Here is an 18,993-nt window from a genome sequence, read left to right on the forward strand (position 1 = left end):
GATAGATTGGTAGGAAAAGACCATCGCTCGTCCCCGACCGCCACTCATAAGGAGGACAATCAGTAAACAAATCATGCTTCGACTTCGTCACATAACGGTTCACCATATGTGCATGCTACGGGAATCACAAACTTCAACACAAGTATTCCTAAAATTCACAACTACTCAACTAGAATGACTCTAATATCACCATCTTCATATCTCAAAACAATCATCAAGTATCAAACTTCTCATAGTATTCAATGCACTTTATATGAAAGTTTTTATTATATCCCTCTTGGATGCCCATAATATTAGGACTAAATTCATAACCAAAGCAAATTACCATGCTGTTTAGGACTCTCAAAATAATATAAGTGAAGCTTGAGAGTTCATCTATTTCTATAAAATAAAACCACCACCGTGCTCTAAAAGGATATAAGTGAAGCACTAGAGCAAACAACAAACTACTCCAAAAGATATAAGTGAAGATCAATGAGTAGTCGAATAATCATGCAACTATATGAAGACTCTCTAACATTTAAGAATTTCAGATCTTTATATTTTATTCAAACAGCAAGCAAAACTAAATAAAATAAAATGACGCTCCAAGCAAAACACATATCATGTGGCGAATAAAAATATAGCTCCAAGTAAAGTTACCGATGAACAAAGACGAAGAGGGGATGCCTTCCGGGGCATCCCCAAGCTTAGGATCTTGGTTGTCCTTGAATATTACCTTGGGGTTCCTTGGGCATCCCCAAGCTTAGGATCTTGCCACTCCTTATTCCATAGTCCGTCGAATCTTTACCCAAAACTTGAAAACTTCACAACACAAAACTTAACAGAAAACTCGTAAGCTCCGTTAGTATAAGAAAATAAAACACTACTTCAAGGTACTGTAATGAAATCATTATAAATTCATATTGGTGTAATATCTACTGTATTCCGACTTCTCTATGGTTCATACCCTCCGATACTACTCATAGATTCATCAAAATAAGCAAACAACACATAGAAAACAGAATCTGTAAAAAACAGAACAGTCTGTAGTAATCTGTAGGTTTAGACCACTTCTGGAACTCATAAAATTCTCAAATAAATTGTTGGACCTGAGTAATTTGTCCATTAATCACCTGCAAAAAGAATTAACTAAATAGCTCTCTCCAGTAAAACATGGCAGCAATTCTCGTGAGCACTAAAGTTTCTGTTTTTTACAGCATGATCGCAAAGACTTTCCCCAAGTCTTCCCAAAGGTTCTACTTGGCACAAACACTAATTAAAAGAATAAAACCACATCTAAATAGAGGCTAGATAAATTATTTATTACTAAACAGGAGCAAAAAGCAAGGGACAAAAATAAAGTTGGGTTGCCTCCCAACAAGCGCTGTCGTTTAACGCCCCTAGCTAGGCATGATGATTTCAACGATGCTCACATAAAAGATAAGAATTGTAACATAAAGAGAGCATCATGAAGAATATGACTAGCACATTTAATTCTAACCCACTTCCTATTCATAGTGATTTTGTGAGCAAATAACTCATGGGAACTATAATCAACTAGCATAGGAAGGCAAAACAAGCATAACTTTGAAACTTTAAGCACATAGAGAGGAAACTTGATATTATTGCAACTCCTACAAGCATAAGTTCCTCCCTCATAATAATTTTCAGTAGCATCATGAATGAATTCAACAATATAACCATCACCTAAAGCATTCTTTTCATGATCTACAAGCATGCAAAATTTACTACTCTCCACATAAACAAAATTCTTCTCATCAATAGTAGTGGGAGCAAACTCAACGAAATAACTATCATGGGATTGAAAATTGAAATCAAGATGACAAGTTTCATTGTTATCATTATTCTTTAAAGCATAAGTGTCATCACGATAATCATCATAGATAGGAGGCATGCTTTCATCATAATAAATTTGCTCATCAAAACTTGGGAGACGACAAATATCATCTTCATTAAACATGGCTTCCCCAAGCTTGTGGCTTTGCATATCATTAGCATCATAGATATTCAAGGAATTCATACTAACAACATTGCAATCATGCTCATCATTCAAATATTCAGTGCCAAACATTCTAATGCATTCTTCCTCTAGCACTTGAGCACAATTATCGGAATCCTTATTTTCATGATAGATATTAAAAAGATGAAGCATATGAGGTACCCTTAGTTCCATATTTTTAGTTTTCTTTTATAAACTAAACTAGTGCTAAAACAAGAACCAAAAAGATTCGATTGCAAGATCTAAAGATATACCTTCAAGCGCTAACCTCCCCAGCATTGGCGCCAGAAAAGAGCTTGATGTCTACTACACAACCTTCTTTTTGTAGACGTTGTTGGGCCTCCAAGTGCAGAGGTTTGTAGGACAGTAGCAAATTGCCCTCAAGTGGATGACCTAAGGTTTATCAATCCGTAGGAGGCGTAGGATGAATATGGTCTCTCTCAGGCAACCCTGCAACCAAATAACAAAGAGTCTCTTGTGTCCCCAACACACCCAATACAATGGTAAATTGTATAGGTACACTATTTCGGCAAAGAGATGGTGATACAAGTGCAATTTGGATAGTAGATAAAGGTTTTTGTAATCTGAAAAATATAAAAACAGCAAGGTAACTAATGATAAAAGTGAGCACAAACGGTATTGCAATGCTAGGAAACAAGGCCTAGGGTTCATACTTTCACTAGTGCAAGTTCTCTCAACAATAATAACATAATTGGATCACATAACTATCCCTCAACATGCAACAAAGAGTCACTCCAAAGTCACTAATAGCGGAGAACAAACGAAGAGATTATGGTAGGGTACGAAACCACCTCAAAGTTATTCTTTCCAATCAATCCGTTGGGCTATTCCTATAAGTGTCACAAACAGCCCTAGAGTTCGTACTAGAATAACACCTTAAGACACAAATCAACCAAAACCCTAATGTCACCTAAATACTCCAATGTCACCTCAAGTATCCGTGGGTATGATTATACGATATGCATCACGCAATCTCAGATTCATTTATTCAACCAACACATAGAACCTCAAAGAGTGCCCCAAAGTTTCTACCAGAGAATCACGACGAAAACGTGTGCCAACCCCTATGCATAGGTTCATGGGAGGAACTCGCAAGTTGATCACCAAAACATACATCAAGTGAATCACGTGATATCCCATTGTCACCACAGATACACACGGCAAGACATACATCAAGTGTTCTCAAATCTTTAAAGAATCAATCCGATAAGATAACTTCGAAGGGAAAACTCAATCCATTACAAGAGAGTAGTGGGGGAGAAGAAACATAAGATCCAACTATAATAGCAAAGCTAGCGATACATCAAGATCGTGCCAAATCAAGAACACGAGAGAGAGAGATCAAACACATAGCTACTGGTACATACCCTCAGCTCCGAGGGAGAACTACTCCCTCCTCGTCATGGAGAGCACCGGGATGATGAAGATGCCCACCGGATAGGGATTCCCCCTCCGGTAGGGTGCCGGGACGGGTCTAGATTGGCTTTCGGTGGCTACGGAGGCTTCTGGCAGCGGAACTCCCGATCTATTGTGTTTCCTGATCGTTTTAGGGTATATGGATATATATAGGTGGAAGAAATACATCAGGGGAGCCACGAGGGGCCCACGAGGGTGGAGGGCACGCCCAGGGGGTGGGCGCGCCCCCTGCCTCGTGGCTTCCTCGTTGATCCCCTGACATGCACTCCAAGTCTCATGTGTTGCTTTCTTTCCCAAAATAACTTTTCCGAAGGTTTCATTCCGTTTGGACTCCATTTGATATTCCTTTTCTTCGATACCCTAAAACAAGGGAAAAACAGAAACTGGCAATGGGCTCTGGGTTAATAGGTTAGTCCCAAAAATCATATAAAATAGCACATAAATGCATATAAACATCCAAGGTTGATAATATAATAGCATGGAACAATCAAAAATTATAGATACATTGGAGATGTATCAGGGTCCGGCCGGTCATACTTCCCACAGCCAGGATCCAGATCCTTCCGTAAAGACAGGGGCTGATACGGGGATAACGCCGGATTGTCCTCCAGTCGAAGATTCGGATGATGTATCCGTCACCAACTCGGAAGTGGAGAGTGCCATGAATCATCGGCGCCAAAGGGCCATTTTACAAGACCTCGGCTTGTCAGAAGAGGTGTTTAGCGCCTTCAGCTCGGCTGATGTATACATCCGGGCTGCTCGAGATGGCCTTAACAGAGCCACAAAGCAGCATTTAAAAGATGTGCGGGTAACTTTACTTTGTCCGGATATGATAACCATATGCCAGTAGCCCCCGAGACTTGTAATAGTTGGTACAACTGATTTAAGTATCATTGTATAACCAGGTTTTTACGGAGACGAACGACCTGCTAGCCCAAGAGCTAGAAAAGTGTCAGACACAGCTAACTATTGCCAGTGCCGAACTGGAGAAATCCAAGAAGGCATCTCTTGGTAATGTTCCCCTCCATCGAGAAAACATAATGGTATACCAATAATGCTAACACGGTTGCTCGCCTCTTATTAGGATCACTAGATCAACTTTATGAACAACTGAAAGCTGCTCAAGGCGGAGAACGAGAAGCCAAAAAATTGCTAGCCGCTGGCGAGCCTGTGCCGACAAAAGTCGTGATGGAGAAAAACAAGCTCTAGGATTCGAATACCTGATTGGGTGAGGAATTGAAAGATGTACAGGCCCAGCTGGCTGACTCCATGAAGGAAAATAAGAGGCTGCGATGTGGCATATTCAGTATGTGGTCGGACTTGCCGTTTAATAATTCAGAGATATCAGGAATTGACAGAGTTATATCTGTAGGTATGCTGACCGGTCATCCCGAAGAGGAGGTGTCCGGATTCTCAGGCAATCTCCTACAAGAGCTGTCGCGTATTCATGAGAAAGCTCGGCAGGCGATGCGAAGCGTTGCCAAAGCCTTGTGGCCATCTGCCTCCCCTCTTGGAAAGATGGAGGAGCTCCTAGAGCTATTCAAGGGAGCGCGGCGGCGCTTTCAATTCTGGAAAATATCGGCCTACCGGGAAGGGGCACGAGAAGCTTGGGCCATGGTGAAGACACGGTACACCAAGCTTGACCCGAACCATATGGCTCGGGTCGGACCTCTAGGGTCAGACGGGAAGGAAGTCCCCATTAATTTGGTATATGACCAGGTAAAAGTGGCCGCCAAATATTCCCATCAGGATTGTAAGTTAGATAGCATGCTGGATGGTATAGAGGAGTAAATTTTTGAGTCGAAATGACTGTGTATTTTTCCGTCTAGCTGAATTGTAAAATGATTGTCATGGTAGACCTTTTCGCTTTGACCTCTGGACCCGAAGGCGCGGAGTGTTTCCAAATACCCGAGCAGCAAAATAGACCGGGGCATGCTTGGAAACCAGGTGTAGGGGTCATAGTTGCTTGAACAGACAAGTTGTATCCGGCTAGTTATGTTATATTACATTAAGGTTGTAAGAAACATCTTCCAGAGAGAATAGTTCCGTTAAGAGTTCCTTTCCCTGGGTGTGTGATAACCCACAAGTATAGGGGATCGCGACAGCTTTCAATGGTAGAGTATTCAACCCAAATTTATTGATTCGACACAAGGGGAGCCAAAGAATATTCTCAAGTATTAGCAGCTGAGTTGTCAATTCAACCACACCTGGAAACTTAGTATCTGCAGCAAAGTGTTTAGTAGCAAAGTAATATGATAGTAGTGGTAACGGCAACAAAAGTAAAGACAGCAAAAGTAATGTTTTTGGTATTTTGTAGTGATTGTAACAGTAGCAGTGGAAAAGTAAATAAACGAGAACCAGTATATGGAAAACTCATAGGCACCGGATCAGTGATGGATAATTATGCCGGATGCGGTTCATCATGTAACAGTCATAACCTAGGGTGACACAGAACTAGCTCCAATTCGTCAATGTAATGTAGGCTTGTATTCCATATATAGTCATACATGTTTATGGAAAAGAACTTGCATGACATCTTTTGTCCTACCCTCCCGTGGCAGCGGGGTCCTACTGGAAACTTAGGGATATTAAGGCCTCCTTTTAATAGAGAACCGGAACAAAGCATTAGCACATAGTGAATACATGAACTCCTCAAACTATGGTCATCACCGGGAGTGGTCCCAATTATTGTCACTTCGGGGTTGCCGGATCATAACACATAGTAGGTGACTATAGACTTGCAAGATAGGATCAGGAACTCACATATATTCATGAAAACATAATAGGTTCAGATCTGAAATCATGGCACTCGGGCCCTAGTGACAAGCATTAGGCATAGCAAAGTCATAGCAACATCAATCTCAGAACATAATGGATACTAGGGATCAAACCCTAACAAAACTAACTCGATTACATGATAAATCTTATCCAACCCATCACCGTCCAGCAATCCTATGATGGAATTACTCACGCACGGCGGTAAGCATCATGAAATTGGTGATGGAGGATGGTTGATGATGATGACGGCGATGAATCCCCCTCTCCGGAGCCCCGAACGGACTCCAGATCAGCCCTCCCGAGAGGTTTTAGGGCTTGGCGGCGGCTCCATATCGTAAAACGCGATGATTTCTTCTCTCCTATTTTTCTCTCTCCGAAAGCGAATATATAGAGTGGGAGTTGGCGTCGGAGGGTTTCCAGGGGGCCCATGAGGTAGGGGGCGCGCCCTAGGGGGGCGCCCCCACCCTTGTGAGAAGGGTGTGGGCCCCCTGGTCTTCATCTTTGGCGAGGATTTTTTTATTGTTTTTTCTAAGACATCCGGTGGAGTTTCAGGTCATTCCGAGAATATTTGTTTTCTGCACATAAAACAACATCATGGCAATTCTGCTAAAAACAGCGTTAGTCCGGGTTAGTTCCATTCAAATCATACAAGTTAGAGTCCAAAACAAGGGAAAAAGTGTTTGGAAAAGTAGATATGACGGAGACGTATCAACTCCCCCAAGCTTAAACCCTTGCTTGTCCTCAAGCAATTCAGTTGACAAACTGAAAGAAAGAAAGAAAAACTTTTACAAACTCTGTTTGCTCTTGTTGTTGTAACTATGTCAAGCCAGCATTCAAGTTTTTCAGCATAGATCATAACTAACCATATTTGCAATAATTCTCGGGTCTCATAATTACTCATATCAATAGCACAATCAACTAGCAAGTCATAATAATAAATCTCGGATGACAACACTTTCTTAAAACAATCATAATATGATATAACAAGATGTATCTCGCTAGCCCTTTCTGAGACCGCAAAACATAAATGCAGAGCACTTTTAAAGATCAAGGACTGGCTAGACATTGTAATTCATGGTAAAAGAGATCCAATCATAGTCATATCCAATATACATTAACAGTGATGAATGCAAATGACAGCTGTGCTCTCCAGCTAGTGCTTTTTAATTAGAGGGTGATGACTCAACATAAAAGTAAATGGATAGTCCCTTCGGAGAGGGAAGCAGGGATTTGTAGAGATGCCAGAGCTCGGTTTTACAACAGAGATAAATTGTATTTTGAGCAGTATACTTTCATTGTCAACATAACAACTAAGAGATGGCGATATCTTCCATGCTAAACACATTATAGGTGGTTCCCAAACAGAATGGTAAAGTTTCTACTCCCCCTCCACCAACAAACATCAATCCATGGCTTGCTCGAAACAATGAGTGCCTCCAACATACATCAGGTCCCAGGGGGAGTTTTGTTTTGCAATTCATTTTGATTTAGTTTGCATAAAGCATGGGACTGGGCATCCCGGTGACCAGCCATTTTCTCGTGAGTGAGGAGCGGAGTCACCTCCTCTTGAGAATAACCCACCTAGCATGGAAGATAAGGACAACCTTGGTTGATACATGAGCTATTCGAGCATACAAAACAGAATGTTTATTTGAAGGTTTAGAGTTTGGCACATACAAATTTACTTGGAACGGAAGGTAGATACCGCATATAGGAAGGTATAGTGGACTCATCTCGAATAACTTTGGGGTTTAAGGGATTGGATGCACAAGCAGTATTCCCGCTTAGTACAGGTGAAGGCTAGCAAAAGACTGGGAAGCGACCAACTAGAGAGCGACAACAGCCATGTACATGCATTAAAATTAATAAACATTGGATGCAAGCATGAGTAGGATATAATCCACCATGAACATAAATATCGTGAAGGCTATGTTGATTTGTTTCAACTACATGCGTGAACATGTGCCAAGTCAAGTCACTTAAATCATTCAAAGGAGGATACCACCCCATCATATCACATCATAATCATCTCAATAGCAAGTTGGCACACAAGGTAAATCATTATAACTCATAGCTAATCAAGCATGGCACAAGCAACTACGATCTCTAATTGTCATTGCAAACATGTTTATTCATAATAAGCTGAATCAAGAACGCGGGACTCATCACATTTACAAAAACAAAAGAGGTCGAGTTCATACCAGCTTTTCTCATCTCAGTCAGTCCATCTTATATCATCATAATTGCCTTTCACTTGCACGACCGAATGGTGTGAATAATAATAAGAGTGTACGTGCATTGGACTAAGCTGGAATCTGTGAGCATTCAATAAACAGGAGAAGGCAAGGCAATATAGGCTCTTTGGTCAATTCAACAATAATGCATATAAGAGCCACTTCAACAATTTAATTATGGTCTTCTCCTACTGACCCCCGAAGAAAAGAAAAGAAATAAAACTATTTACACGGGAAAGCTCCCAATAAGCAAAAGAAGAACAGGAAATATTTTTGGGTTTTCTTTTTAATTATTACTACTACAGCAGAAAAATAAACTATTACTAATTTTTTTGGTTTTTCTTAAGGTTTAACAAACACACAAGAGGAAAGCATAAAAAGGAAAATAAACTAGCATGGATGATACAATGAAAAAGTATGAGCACCGACATCTAGCAATGAGTGTGTGTGAACATAAATGTAATGTCGGTGAGAAATACGTACTCCCCCAAGCTTAGGCTTTTGGCCTAAGTTGGTCTATGGCCACGGCTAGCCTGGTGGATATCCATAATAATAGTTGTTGGGGTCGTACTGTGATGAGGAAGAATAGTTGGGATCATACTGATGTGCAGCGGTTATCGCCTGCTGAGCTGCAGCGTGGAGTTGAGCTGCCTCCGCTCTCCTCTCGTACTCTTCTGCCTCCTCTCTGGTAATAACATATCTTCTTTTTGTCTGTGAATCAAAGAAGGCAGGAGCAGGGAGAGTAATACGGAAAACACGTCGTTTATCAAAAATTAAACGATATAAGAGAGGTGATTCAGGCCTTTTGACAAACTGGTGCGAAGCCATAGAGTTATAATCTAAATATGCAGGAGGCAACTCCGTATCACCCTCACGAATGTCTATTTCAAGAAAATGAGCTAAGCGGGTTGCAAAAATTCCTCCAAAGATATCTCCATTATGTTTATTATGATGCTACCTACGAGCTACAATGGCTCCCATATGATAAGATTGGTCTCCTAACACAGCACTCCTAAGAATGCTAAGATCAGGGACACACATGTGACATGCTTCATCCTTAGCATTTATGCATCTCCCGATGAAAAGAGCAAAATAATGTATAGCAGGAAAGTGAATGCTCCCTATGGTAGCCTGCGTTATATCTCTAGATTCCCCCACAGTTATACTAGCAAGAAAGTTTCTAAATTCAGATTTAGGGGGATCCCTAACACTACACCATGATGGAAGTTTGCAAGCAGAAGTGAAATCCTCTAAGTCCATGGTATAAGATTTGTCATAGAGATCAAACATGACTGAAGGAGAATTATGCGAAGATGAATACTCGAACCTCCTCACAAATGAACTTGTGAGATCATGATATTGGGGCATTTGTTAGCCTCAAAATACTCAAGACCGGCATTGCGCAAATATTCTTTGAATTCTTCTTTAATTCCCGCAAGGTCCATAAAATTTTCTGACGGCCATTCGCAAGGCCGTACTGGAGCGTCTCTTGGTGGATCCTCGTCAGCATCGCGCATAGCAATCCTGGGTCCTTGCTTCTTAGAGGAACCACCTTGGAACATCTTTGTCGGTGTTCTGGGAACGGGGGTCCCCAGACTTGCCTGCCTGCGGCCTGCAGCGTGGCTCAAAGGGGGGCCCAGCACGGCCCATCTTCACCAACACAAACCCAAGACCCTCGCGAGGGGCCAAGCCTCGCGGGGCGGACGACGCGAAGCTTCCTCAGGCACGGCCTCGTCAGGCTGGCTCACGAGGAGGCGGAGAGATCAAGGCGGGGTACCTCACGAGGTGCCCATGACGCAAGCCATGACAACCCAGGGCGCCAGGCAGGTGCCAGCCCGCGCAGCGTCCTCCTTTCCTCTTTGGTGCAAAGGGGGCAAGCGCAGCCGCGGAGTACCGAGGCATCAGGCAAAGGTTGCCATTTCGGTGCAACGAGACCAAGACCAGGAGGACTACGAGACGGAGGTCACCGTGGAGCCCAAGACGGCGTCATCACTAGAGCTTTGCGCAGGCGAAGACTACTTCTGTCAGGATAGCTGATACTTGTTGTCCCCTTCAAATTAGCCCGCCATTGTTGGCTCCCTTCCCACTCAATATTTGGGAAGAGGACCAGGGCCTCTATAAATAGGACCAGCCACCCACACAGCAAGGGGGTCGGTCGGAGGAGAGAGAGAGAGAGAGAGAGAGAGAGGTGGCCGAACTCCTCCTAGCAGTTCATCGCCTCAGCCAAGAACAGACCCTTGCGAGGCTGTTCTCCCTTGTATTGTTCATCATCATCAGCCCAAGAGGCAATCCACCACACCACACACTGGAGTAGGGTATTACACCACAACGGTGGCCCGAACCAGTATAAACCCTGTGTCTCTTGTGTTGATCTTTCCTTAGTTTAGATCCTAGCATGGCGGAGGGGTGCAGGTAGGTAGGAGGTGAAATCTCCGCGCGCACCCCAGTGTTCGAACCTCAAGGGTCTGCCGGAACCCGAAATCCGACATTTGGCGTGCCAGGTAGGGGTGCGCAGGAACTCGTCTTCCGTCACCCCGTTCTCCTCCGACCATCGCGCTCATGTTTGATGCTCGTCGAGCCCGCGCGGAGCGCCGGGCCGCCCTCGCTTCCCGCGTCGCTCAGACGGCCCCTGTCGGCAGGCGTCCTCGCCATTCCCCGTCACCTGCCGTCAACGCCGCCACCGGCCCGGCGGGGGACGAGCAGCAAGCATCGTCTCAGCACCCATCTGTGCGCCAAGACGGCCGCACTGCAACTCCCTCGCTCGCCCCAGCTGGTTCTTCGTCCCGCGCGCTCCGCGCGCCAATGGAGCCCCGCAACCTCTCCCCCGCCTATCGCGCTGCACCGACACCCCCAGTCGTCGCGGCCCTCTTGGGCGGCTCGCAGGCGCCGCCTACAAGTTACCACGTCAAGCCATTCATCCGCCGGGTCAGCGCCGCTTCCATGCGGCAGGGGGCTCCCCTGGATCGGGTGGTGCCCGAGACCGGTCTGAGCTTCAGCTCGGAGGACCACCCCTCCAACTCGGCCTACTCGGGCGCGCTCCCCATGCTGTGCACCCCCACCATCTACCAGGTGGCCGTCACCAGAACTCTCATCGATGGCGGGGCAGGCCTCAGCGTGCTCTCAGTCGAGGCCTTCAACCTCCTCTGCATACCCCTGGAATGGCTGCAGCCCAGCCGGCCCTTCTCAGGCATTGGGGGCAGGTCGTCCGGCTCCTTGGGACAGATCCGGCTCCCAGTGACCTTCGGCACCTACGACAACTTCCGCACGGAGCTGGTTGACTTCGACATCGCACCCATCGGCCTCCCCTACAACGCCATCCTCGGCTACCCAGCGCTGGCCCAGTTCATGGCCGCGACACACCCGACGTACAACCTCATGAAGATGCTCGGGAGCAGCGGTGTCCTCACCATGCACAGGGACACTGGGGACGCTCTGCGGGTGCTCAAGCTCGTCTTCAAGACAGCGGCGTCGGCACAGCCAGCCGCCTTGGAGGCCCCCGAGCCCAAGGGGGCTGTGCCCGCCAAGAAGAAATAGTCGTTCACCCAAGACAAGGCAGAAACCAAGCAGATACCCGTCGATGAGGACGGATCCACCAACGCCACTTTCACCATAGGCGCCCATCTCAAACCCGAGCAGGAGGAGGCCCTGGTCGGGTTCCTGCGCGCAAACAAGAAGGTATTCGCTTGGGAGCCAGACCAGTTGGCAGGGATCCCCAGGAGTGTAGTCGAGCATCACCTCAAAGTGTGCCCCAACGTGCGCCCTGTGAAGCAGAAGGCCAGGCGGCAGTCCACAGAAAAGCAAGCCTTCATCATCCAAGAGACCCGCAAATTAGAGGCCGCTGGGGTCATTCGCGAGGTCCGATACCCAGATTGGTTGGCCAACCCTGTTGTTGTGCCAAAGAAGGGAGGGAAGGAACGCATGTGTGTCGACTTCACCAACCTCAACAAAGCGTGCCCGCAAGATACGTTCCCGCTCCCCCGCACCGACCAGATCGTCGATTCCACTGCGGAATGCGACCTACTATGCTTCCTGGATGCCTTCTCTAGGTATCACCAGATCAAGATGGCGGTTGAAGACGTCGAGAAGACAACCTTCCTAACCCCGTGTGGGGTGTACTGCTACACCTGCATGCCATTCGGGCTGCGTAACGCAGGGGCGACCTTTCAGCGGCTGATGCATATCACCTTGGGCCTGTAGCTCGGGAAGAATGTTGAAGCTTACGTCGATGACATCGTGGTAAAATCTCGGGAGGCCAGGACCTTGATACAAGACCTGGAGGAAACCTTCGCGAGCCTCAACGCAGTGAACCTACGGCTCAATCCAGAGAAATGTGTGTTCGGAGTCCCCTCGGGTAAGCTCTTGGGTTTCCTCGTGTCTCAACGAGGCATTGAGGCTAACCCGGAGAAGGGCAAGGCAGTGGAAGACATGAGCCCGCCAAAGACCCTCAGAGAAATGCAGAAGCTCACGAGGTGCGTGACCGCGCTAGGGCGCTTCATCTCCAAGTTGGGGGAGCGAGCGCTACCTTTCTTCCAGCTAATGAAGAAAAAGGGGCCCTTCGAGTGGGCTAAAGAGGCCGACAAGGCATTCCAGGATCTCAAGAAATACCTGACCAGCCCACCGGTCATGGTGGCTCCGCGCCCTCAAGAGCCCCTGGTGCTTTACCTCGCCGCCACTCCCTACTCCGCCAGCGCAGCCCTAGTGGCAGTCAGAGAGGAGCGTCGAATCAAAACCGCGGCAGCAGCCAGGGGCAAGGCGGAACTGGTACGAGGAAGGCCCACAGAAGCCGCCACGGCGGCTGATGAGGACCAGCCGCCGCAGAGGGGCGCACCAAAGGCAGAAGAGGCCCCTCTCCCAGATGGCCAGTCTCAGGAGGCCTCATTGTCTCGAGAGGCGCCATGGTCTCCAAAGGGAGCCGCCAGCACTGACGCACTCCACCTCGTTGAGCACCCAGTGTACTTCGTCAGCACAGTGTTGCGGGATGCAAGGGCGCGGTACCCTATGCCCCAGAAACTCCTCGCGCTACCGGTGGCCTCGCGCAAGCTGCGGCACTATTTTCAGGGTCACCCCATCAAGGTCGTCTCGTCATACCCCCTGGAGAGGGTGCTCAGGAGCCCCAACTCAGTTGGGAGAGTCGCTGAGTGGAACATAGAGCTGCAAGCGTTTCAGCTCGAATTCAGCACGACCTGAGTCATCAAGGGAGCAGCGTTGGCGGATTTTGTGGCAGAATGGACGGAGGCGCCAGGCCTCAAGGCCGACGAGGATCGGTCCCTGTTCCCGAGAAGCGAGGCGCCAGAAGGCTGGGTCATGTACTTCGATGGGGCGTTCTCCAGACACGGCGCAGGGGCTAGGGCGGTGCTTATATCGCCAACCCAGGACAAACTCTATTACGCCATGCAGCTTTGTTTCCAGCAAGGCGAAAAGGTCTCCAACAACATAGCGGAGTATGAAGGTTTAATAGCGGGCTTGAAGGCCGCAGCTGCCCTGGGGGTGAAACGCCTCACCATCAAGGGCGATTCGCAGCTCCTTGTCCATTTCTCCAACAAGGTGTACGAGCTGAAGGATGAGCACATGGAGGCCTACCTTGCAGAGGTCCGCAGGATGGAGAAGCAGTTCTGGGGGTTGGAGTTGCAGCATGTGCCCCGTGGCACCAATCAAGAGGCCGATGACATCGCCAAACGCGCGTCCAGGCAGTTACCTCAGGAGCCTGGCGTTTTCGAGGAACGACTCTTCAAGCCTTCAGCCTTGCCGCCACTATCAAACACGGCTCAGCCCCGGGAGGAGCTCCCCCAGCCACCTGCCTTCGGAGCTCCGGCCTGTGGCCCGGCCTCAGGAGCACGCCTGCTCCTGACGATGGAACCTCAGGAGGGATGTTGGATCACGGAGCTCCGGAGCTACTTGACGCAAGGGACCCTGCCGGAGAAGGAGGAGGAAGCAGAGTGAGTGGCACGCCAGGCCACGGCATACTGCATCAGAGATGGAGAGCTCTACTGGAAGCGACCAAACGATGTATCCCTGCGCTGCATCTCCAGGGAGCAAGGGAAGGAACCACTGGAAGATATACACGGCGGGGACTGCGGACATCATTCATCGTCACGGACCCTCATCGGCAAGGCGTTCCGCAGTGGGTTTTATTGGCCCACCGCGCTCAATGACGCCATTGAACTAGTGAAAGCTTGTGAGTCCTGCCAGTTCCACGCCAAGCAGATCCATCAGCCGGCAGGGGGCTTGCAGACTATCCCCCTTTCGTGGCCATTCGCAGTCTGGGGGATCGACATCTTGGGTCCGTTTCCTCGGGCGCCAGGGGGCTACCGCTACCTTTACGTTGATGTAGACAAGTTCACCAAGTGGGCTGAAGTGGAGGCTGTCTGCACCATTCCTGCGGGTTTCACGGTCAAGTTCATCAAGGGCATCGTGAGCCGGTTCGGGGTGCCGAATCGCATCATCACGGACAACGGTTCGCAGTTCACCAGTAACCTCTTCAAAACATACCATTCTAACCTTGGAACGCAGACATGCTACGCTTCGGTGGTGCACCCCCGAAGCAACGGCCAGGCCGAGCGAGCCAATGCGGAGGTCCTGAGGGGCCTCAAGACCAGGACGTTCAAGAAGAAGCTGGAGGCCTATGGCAGAGGTTGGTACGACGAGCTTTAGTCTGTGTTGTGGTCCATCCGCACAACCGCGACCAAGCCGACTAGGGAGACCCCGTTCTTCCTGGTCTATGGGGCCGAAGCGGTCCTCCCTCACGAGGTCAGACGTCGCTCCGCGCGGGTCCTGGCGTTCAACGAGGCGCAACAGGACGCCATGCAGGGGATGGACCTCATGTTGGGGGAGGAACGTCGCCGAGAAGCCGCGCTACGAGCGGCGAGGTACCAACAAGCGCTGCGGCAATATCACTGCCGCAACATCCGCCCCAGGACACTCAAGGTAGGAGACCTCGTGCTCAGGCGGGTCCTCTCCAGGGAGGGGCTGCACAAGCTCTCTCCCATGTGGGAGGGCCTGTTCAAGGTTGTTCATGTTTCCAGGCCCGGCTCAGCATGCTTGGAGACTCAGGAGGGAGTGCCGGTCCAGAACGCATGGAACATCCAGCACCTCCGGAGGTTCTACCCCTAAAAAGGCCCGGAGCCTGTGAAGCAAGGCGAATGCCTGTGAAGCTATCGCGTTTTGGAAAAGGCCCGGAGCCTGTGAAGCAAGGCAAATGCCTGTGAAGCTACCGCGTTTTGGAAAAGGCCCGGAGCCTGTGAAGCAAGGCGAATGCCTGTGAAGCTATCGCGTTTTGGAAAAAGGCCCGGAGCCTGTGAAGCAAGGAGAATGCCTGTGAAGCTACCGCATTTTTGGAAAAGGCCCGGAGCCTGTGAAGCAAGGCGAATGCCTGTGAAGCTATCGCGTTTTGGAAAAGGCCCGGAGCCTGTGAAGCTATCATGTTTTGGAAAAGGCCCGGAGCCTGTGAAGCAAGGCGAATGCCTGTGAAGCTATCGCGTTTCGCAAAAGGCCCGGAGCTTGTGAAGCAAGGCGAACGCCTGTGAAGCTCGCCACCCGTGACACTCTCACGTAATAATGAGTTGGGGCTGTACACGCCCCGGAGTCTCAGGAGCGCCGGCCTCAGGCCCTGGGGCTCCCTCCCACGCCCAGTGGCAGCACTTAGCTCCGCGCTAGTGAGAAGACGTCGAAGACTAGACTAGGTGCCGGACGCGGCTTTTCATTTGCTTTCCGCAGTTGGCTTGTTCTTCCCCATTTGAAGTTTTATTGAAGTTGTTGCCGTCTTTGGCTTGCGGTTCTTCGGCTTTTCACGCCCCTGCCTTGATTTCTCTTGTGCAAGGCCTCGCGAGGGGGAGAGCCGAGCGCCCTCGCGAGTGTTCCTATCCTAGTCACTCAAAGGGTTCGCGACCTGGGCCCGTTGCAGGAGCACCCCTCCAGTCCGTGCCCCTCAGGCACCGCGACACAAACACAGGGCCTGGGTCGGTCGCCCCCATGGCTGGGGCCGGGAACCATCCACGCGCGGGCACATAGTCGGAAGGTACGATGAAGAAAGCAAAACGATAATTAACAGCAATAACCCATACACGCCCACGCGGGGCACCACACTGCTGTCCTTCTTTATGCAGGAAAAGGGAAGAGAAAAAAAAACAAATCTGGTGCGGCTCATCTCGCACCGGCCCGCAGGGAAGCCCGAGCTGCCTCCGGAGCTCAGGTGGACTCCCTCTCGCGCTTCACCAGGGCGCGACGGTGGGCGGACGCGCCACCACCCCCCAAGCAGATACGACGGCGTGGGGGCTGGCTGTGGCCACCACTAGGAGAGTCGCCGCCTGAAGAAGAACCGGAGAAGCTTGAGGAACCCTGAGCGCCGCCAGCCCCGCGAGCGCCGTCCTCTCCATCATCGCCGGAGCCGGGTTCCCAGCCGCGGTCGTCGCCCTCGGGGCAACACCCTGTGCGGCGACCATCTTCCCCAAACACCCTCACGTAGAGGGTGGCATCACCGTCGAACCTGAAGTATAGGGTGCACCGACGGCCCAGGCCACGCGCGCGGGCAAACGTCTGCCAACCGCGGGCCAGGGCCAGGCTCCCGGCTGCGGAGATGTCCAGTGAAACCCATGAGGCCCGGCTGCAGCAGCCGTCGGCCTGAAGCCAGAGGCCGCCCGGGGCGCCGGCCGGGAGCTCGCCGAGGAGGAAGCGAGGAAGTGGGAGCCGGGTGCTAGTCGGCTCCGCCGACCACACGACGAACTCCGGCAACACCTCTGCAGCGCGAAAGCGCGGGATAGGGGGACACGCAGCCGGAGCACACCCCCCGGCCGCAGCAATCCGCCCGCCACCATGCTGGAAAGCGTCTCCGCGGCCGCGGGGAGCTGCCGTGGTGGCCACAGGATGTTTGCGGGGGCGCCCTCGGCCGCGCTTGGGCATGGGAGAGGCATGCTCTGCCTGGCAAGCCTTCCCCTTCTCCGCGGCCGAGAACCTCCTCGACGGGGCCATGAAGAAGAAGGAGAAGCAAGGGGAGATGAACCGGAAGGGCGCACGCCGTCCCGTACTTATAGCCGGCGGAGGCCAACCGCCGACCTCCACGATCGCAGGTAATCATGACCCGTTTTGCATGCAGGGACTTGTCCAGTCAGTACAGTTGCCGAGGCACCATGGGGAAGTGGAGACGCCCACGTCCAATCAACCGCCACACGGCGCCCAAAGCCGCAGGCTGTTAGGGCCCGCGGCGCTTCGCTCTTGCCCTTCCGCCTCCCTGCACGGCCAAGTCCGGGCATGCCTTGGGCCCGGGGGCTACTGTCGGCGTTCTGGGAACGGGGGTCCCCAGACTTGCCTGCCTGCGGCCTGCGGCGTGGCTCAAAGGGGGGCCCAGCACGGCCCATCTTCACCAACACAAACCCAAGACCCTCGCGAGGGGCCAAGCCTCGCGGGGCGGACGACGCGAAGCTTCCTCAGGCACGGCCTCGTCAGGCTGGCTCACGAGGAGGCGGAGAGATCAAGGCGGGGTACCTCATGAGGTGCCCATGACGCAAGCTATGACAACCCAGGGCGCCAGGCGGGTGCCAGCCCACGCAGCGTCCTCCTTTCCTCTTTGGTGCAAAGGGGGCAAGCGCAGCCGCGGAGTACCGAGGCATCAGGCAAAGGTTGCCATTTCGGTGCAACGAGACCAAGACCAGGAGGACTACGAGACGGAGGTCACCGTGGAGCCCAAGACGGCGTCATCACTAGAGCTTTGCGCAGGCGAAGACTACTTTTGTCAGGATAGCTGATACTTGCTGTCCCCCTTCAAATTAGCCCGCCATTGTTGGCTCCCTTCCCACTCAATATTTGGGAAGAGGACCAGGGCCTCTATAAATAGGACCAGCCACCCACACAGCAAGGGGGTCGGTCGGAGGAGAGAGAGAGAGAGGTGGCTGAACTCCTCCCAGCAGTTCATCCCCTCAGCCAAGAACAGACCCTCGCGAGGCTATTCTCCCTTGTATTGTTCATCATCATCAGCCCAAGAGGCAATCCACCACACCACACACTGGAGTAGGGTATTACACCACAACGGTGGCCCGAACCAGTATAAACCCTGTGTCTCTTGTGTTGATCTTTCCTTAGTTTAGATCCTAGCATGGCGGAGGGGTGCAGGTAGGTAGGAGGCGAAATCTCCGCGCGCACCCCAGTGTTCGAACCTCAAGGGTCTACCGGAACCCGAAATCCGACAATCTTCCTAAGCATATTGTTTTTCTCTGAAAAGTTCTGAAATTTTTAGTAACTTCAAAATAAAAGTAAACCAAACTCAATAATATTGATAGAAACAACTCCTACAAGTGCCTAGAGCCTATATCATGGATCAAAACTACTTGGAACCATATAAATTTGACATGCAAGCTCAAGAACATGGTCACCTATGCAGCACAAATTTGCAAAGAATAAAGCACTAGAACAAAAACTAATTGGACCAATGGAGGTGCTTTGAGCAAGGAGATCGAAAATCACAACAAAAGTGGAGGGAACTCATGCTTGAGTTGGTTTTTCGTGTTTGTGTGAGACAGAGGAAGAAGATGGGTGCTGGTATAAGTGGAGGAG

The sequence above is a fragment of the Triticum urartu genome, chromosome 5 (genome assembly GCF_003073215.2).
Source record: "Triticum urartu cultivar G1812 chromosome 5, Tu2.1, whole genome shotgun sequence".
NCBI lineage: Eukaryota > Viridiplantae > Streptophyta > Magnoliopsida > Poales > Poaceae > Triticum > Triticum urartu.